Source organism: Phoca vitulina, unplaced genomic scaffold (assembly GCF_004348235.1).
Source record: "Phoca vitulina isolate PV1807 unplaced genomic scaffold, GSC_HSeal_1.0 scaffold37, whole genome shotgun sequence".
Lineage (NCBI taxonomy): Eukaryota > Metazoa > Chordata > Mammalia > Carnivora > Phocidae > Phoca > Phoca vitulina.
Genome location: NW_022589740.1, coordinates 8807321 through 8813115, shown reverse-complemented (window position 1 = coordinate 8813115; position 5795 = coordinate 8807321). Strand labels below are relative to the sequence as shown.

General features: G+C 42.1%; 1 pseudogene; it reads left to right on the top strand.

Moving 5' to 3' along the window:
* Nucleotides 1-1614: 1614 nt before the first annotated feature.
* LOC116646761 lies at nt 1615-1693 on the top strand (annotated as a pseudogene).
* The last annotated feature ends 4102 nt before the right edge of the window (nt 1694-5795 follow it).

Sequence of the window (5795 nt, the reverse complement as noted above, 5' to 3'; positions counted from 1 at the left end):
AAGAGAATGAGTCAGAGCAGTTCTAAGCCAACCACGATCACCCACTCCTGTCTCCAGGTATGGTTTTTTTCTTTGGGGAGAAGAAAATAGACTGATGAGGAAGTGGGTTGATGGGGGTGACCTCAGGGAAGTCAGTGAGAGAGCTTAGGTCAGGAATGGGGCAGTGACCAGACCCCTGTGAGGCACTCCAGTGAGAGGCCGAAGGAACCAGACCAGAGCACCAGGCCTGACTTTCTGTCCGCCCTAAATCCTCCCTCTCTCTATGCGATGTGACTTTGGGAAATCTGCCTAAATCCTTCTGTAAAGGACTGTGTAGCTCTTCATTCGTGTCCAGTGAGCGTGCTCCGGCTGAGGAAGATGGGGACGGCAGTGCCAGATCTAGGAGGCCTAATCCCCACCACGATGCGCCCATCCTCTCCTGGACAGTCCTCATCATGCACCTCCAGGTAGCCAGAGCGATCATCCCCCAAGAGACTGATGACCTAGATACAGAAACAGCAACCACCGGCTGGTAGGACAAAGTCTGAACTCTTTGACAGGATGGCCATGTTCAGACCCTGCCCACCTCCAAAGCTTCGTTTGTCACCACTTCACTCTGCACCCCACAGGTCCCCTTGTACTTTTAATTCCCGGGATGGACAATGGCGTGTCTGGGCTCCCTGCTTTGGCACACAGTGCTCCCTGTGTCTGCGATGTCCTGAAGATACTTCTCTGCCTGGTGAATGCTTCCTTGTTGTTTAAGACCCAGTCTCCATGTCACTGCGTCAGTTAAGTCATTCTTCCTCAGCGTCAGTCTCTCTGCCAACACCCTCGCCATGAGAATAAATCATTTCCTCTTTGTGTTTCCGCCCTCACCGAGTTTTGGGAAACAAAACGTTCCTGTGTTGTCACTGGGAACTCAAGCTTCTTCTTTTCCTTTGTAACGCATCTCGTTCCTAGACCATGAGTTCTGCGAAGTCCAGGAGCAAGTATTGTTCATTGTTTTGCCCTTAGGGTCACTTAATACAGAGCTTGACGTATGGTCACCACTCGGTCAATGTTTGGGGAATGAATAAAAAGCATACAGATGATAATGAAGAATGAATTAATGAATTAATGAATTAATCCAAGGTCTTTCTAGTTATAAAATGCTATGGTTTGAATATTCCTATTGAAAATGAAATACCATTGCACGTTGGAATATGGGCTAAATCCTAAATTAAAATACACATATATAACGTGCACATGTAAAAATATATACACTATGCTTGTATATATATGTTTGTCACCATGATCGTTAAGGGAAAATTTCTTATTCTTTATTCTTTTCTTATTTACAGATTTCTTGTGACAGTATAAGGAATAAAGTGGAGAAAAATAGGAACTCCTATTCTAATGGCTGGCTTTAAATGCCAGCACACAAATCTTTCTGCATTTGTCTTCAATTATAAGACAACAATACAAATATCCACTTGCTTGTAATAATCTATGTGCTGTTTCATTTCTCCACCCAAAAGATAAAGACAAAACAGAGCTGGAAGATGTGCATACAAAGGCACAGCTGAAATACTCAAGAGAATAAAAAAGATTCTTACTTTCTTCTGAAGGACACGTAAAACTCGATTACTCCCATCTAAGACTATACTTTCAGGGATCATTTCTATAGTTTGTTACTAAGTTCACTTTAACAAATACTTACTGAGGGCGCCTGGGTGGCTCAATTGGTTAAGCGACTGCCTTCGGCTCAGGTTATGATCCTGGAGTCCTGGGATCGAGTCCCGCATCAGGCTCCCTGCTCAGCAGGGAGTCTACTTCTCCCTCTGACCCTCCCCCCTCTCATGTTCTCTCTATCTCATTCTCTCTCTCAAATAAATAAATAAAATCTTAAAAGAAAAAAAAAGCAAATACTTACTGAGTGTCTGCTCTGCATTCATTTATTCAACAAGTACTTGTCAAACACTTAGTATGCGTCAGGAATTGTTCTAGGCAATAGAGATAGAGCAGTGAATAAAACAAAAATCTCTGCACTTATGGAATCATATTCTAGAAGCATGAGGGATAATAAACATAAATAAATAAATTATAGAGTATGTCAGATAGTGATAAAGTCCTTTAGAGAAAAACAAAGTTGGAAATGGAGTTAGAAGTGTCAGAGTAGGGAAGGGGGCATTCCAATGTTAAATAGATGCTCTCAGAAGGTGACAGATGAACAAAATCTTAAATGGTTTGGGGAATAAAGAAGGAGATGTGCAAATGATCACACTTTTCTCTGTAGTCCTATGGACCTTAAATTCCACTAGGTTGTGTTCATTGGTAATGACCTACCCTTTCTAGCTAGTTCAAGGTGCTGTCACACTGAAAGACATACTCCTTCAGGTAGAGATGGAAGGTGTAAACTCCATTCAAACTTTGAAGTTTCAGGAGAGACTGGTTAGGATTTCAGGTGAGGATGGCAGAAAGAATGACACCAGCAAAGAAGGCCCCAGGCCAGGAGATCTTCCTTGCTTCGACAGAGAGGTAAGGTTTAGAATTAGTTACATGAAGTGGGACTATAAACCAGTTGGAGAGATCACACTTGGTTGAACGGTTATGGGAAGTCACCAAAGTTAACTGAGCAGGGAAAGAAGATGATGAAACAAGCGTCTTAGTCAAACTCATACAATGTTAGAGTTCAGTTCAATCAGAATAAAAAAGAAGTGACAAGCAGGGAGGCCATTAAAAACTTTTTTTGGTGCTGTTATCCAGACATCGATTGCTGAGAGCTGGGTCAAAAGGGAAGCAGTGAGGACAATGACACTAAAGAGGAGTGAGGTTTATGAAGCATAAATAACAGAGCTTCGTGGACGATTAGATCCAAAGGGTAAAGAAGAGGAAGAAGTTAGAACTGACACATTCACAGAGTTCAGAGGGAGGCGAGCAGATGGCGTCAGCCTGAGACGGAGGGCTCTGTCAGCCAAGCGCAGGGTGACTGGCTCCGGGTCACACAGTTCATGAAAAGCTGGATCCAGAACACGGGTTTCCTGCTTTTCCCACCCTAGATGACTCCAAAGTTCTAAAATTGGCAAATGGGCAAAGAGGGCCACCAATAGAAATGAGTGATCACAGAGGGATAGCCAGGTTACAAATGGGTACAAGAGGTAGAGAGTGTTTTATATTCGTGGAGTTTGAGGATATTCAAGTGGACGTATTTGGGAGATAGGCATCGATTTAGGATTGGAAATGACTCTGTCCCTTACTAGTTTGTGATCTTGGGCAAATCACTTAACCTCTCTGAGCCTCAGTTTTCCTGGTTGCAAAGTAGGCATAATGTTATCACTTAATCTTTGTAATTAACTAATTAATTAACATTTGTAAAGGCTCCGAACAGGCCCTGGTACAAGGTAAGTGCTATTTGTTAAATAAAATATGAACGACGCAGTGTAAAGAAAGAGGTTGGCTTTCCGGAGAGGTAAGAAGACGTAGGGAAAGCTAGATGTCATAATGGACATTACATCTGTTATAGAAGTCAAGAGCCTGGGTGGCTCAGTTGGTTAAGCATCCAACTCTTGATTTCGGCTCCCGTCATGATCGCAGGGTCATGAGATGGAGCCCTGAATTGGTTCTGTGCTGGGCGTGGAGTCTGCTTAAGATTCTCTCTCTCCTTCTCCCTCTGCCCCTCCCCCCACTTCCCCACCCTGAGCTCGCTCTCTTTCTCTCTCTAAAAAAAAAAAAAGCCAAGGGAGGAATTTTATGAAGATGAAAACAAAATCGATGACACAGAGATGCAGAGAAAGAGGAAGGCCAAGAGAGGTCAAAGGTGTGGAAAGGAGGCTTTCTAGAGTGCTTTTTTTTTTTAAGATTTTATTTATTTGTCAGAGAGAGAGCACACAAGCAGGGGGAGTGACAGGCAGAGCAGGCAGAGGGAGAAACAGACTCCCCACTGAGCAAGGAGCCCTATGTGGGACTCGATCCCAGGACCCTGGGATCATGACCTGAGCTGAAGGCAGGTGCTTAACCGACTGAGCTACCCAGGCATCCCTAGAGTGCATTTTGGACGGGGGGGAGGAGGGGGGGCAGCCAGGAGAGACACCCAACTACAGGGAACTAAAGAAGTAGTGAGAAGCCAGGGATTTAGCTAGTGATCTGTGATATGTGAATATATCCCAGAGCAGATACATTTTAAAAATAGGCATCTGACTAAATTAGTGGATTACATATTCACGGTGAATTGTTAAAAGGCTGTTGAGGAAATCTGGAGTCATTTCTAACCATCCAAGAATGGACAGCATGGAGCATAGTGCTGGCCTAATCTTTATAATTAGGTATCAAATACTAAGTTGAATGCAGCATGACCTGGTGTAAGATGGGAGATTTTATGATTCCATCCCCCCTTACCCCCTCCCCCGACAAAAAAAGTTTTCCTTGATTGCAAATTCTGAAAATTTGAGATACTCTCATTACATTTTATTTGCGTTTGTGTGGAAACTAGAATATTTTTGCTCTGTAGGAACATGTGTGTCACAAACATTTAGAAACTCAAAGGAGCCATATGAAAGGCTGACTTGGTACACAGCAGACTCAAGATTCTGGTGTAAAAAAAAAAAAGATTCTGGTGTAAAAAATCATCTACAAATCACCCATTTGCTCTCAGTTTGAGAAGTCGTCACAGAGTTGTTCTCTCAGCATCTCTTGATCTAAATGTTGGCTTATAGTTCCCAGTGCAGTAAATAGACTTAGAATTTGGAAGTCAGAAACTCCACATTACAAAAAGCTTTCTTTTCTTTGGATCTTTTTTCATAGCCTATATAATAACGTTGGACTGAAGAACTTTGTCTTATATGCTTAAAGGCATTGATATTTGCAGGGAAAAGTCACCTAACCAGCTCTGAGGAATTACTAAACTAACAGAGCCAGGCAAAACCAGAGAAAGGAAGGCCAACAAGAAGAGACCCAATTCAGTCCTTAGGAGTTTTACTTATTTATTAGGTTGCAAACTACAAACCATCAGTGCCTGATAGGAACATATGTGACCCTCATATGTGAACTACGTGTGTAATTTAAATTTTCTTTCACGAAGGCCACATTGTAAAGAGGGAAAAACAAACAGGTGAAATTAATTTTAATATTTTATTTGCCTAATATCAAAACTATCATTTTAACATGTAACTAACATTAAAAAAAAATCACTAACAGGGTATTTTTGCATTATTTTCTCTACACTGTCTTCAAAATCCGATGTGCATTTTACACACTCAGTACATCTCAATGCAGACTAACCATCTGTTCCAATGGTCAATAGTCACACTGGACAGCAGTGTAGCTCTGAACCAAAAATATCCTGCTTTAGTATTTTTTAAAGGGCAAGTTGCCAAACAGAGGTAGAATTTAGAGAATGCTCTAGTAGAGCAAAACTCTGAGCAACCAGTAACTTGAAATAAACATGTACTTTCCCACTCTGGTGAGCATTGGGACTTTTCTGATTTCTCTTGAGTTGGGTCTGGGCCTCTTAGCCGACTTCTCAGTCTGAAACTGAAATAAACAGGGCTGCAGCATATTCTTGAATCACAGGAAAGAGGCGTGCAGTGTTTTCCCAGAGAAAAGCATTTATCCTCCTGTTGGGAAAAAAAAAAAAGAAGAAGAAGAAAGAAAGAAAGAAAAAACTGAAGGGGGCATTGGGGGATAACTTAACAATGTTTATTCCTTGGCTGGATTCATTATATTTAACTTAAGTGCCCCAGGAAGGATAAGGGACACATCTTTTGCAAAAGTTGATTTGTACCCTGGTCGGTTGGTTGGTTGGTTGTGTTTTCAAATCTGCCTCCCCCCGCACCCGCCCC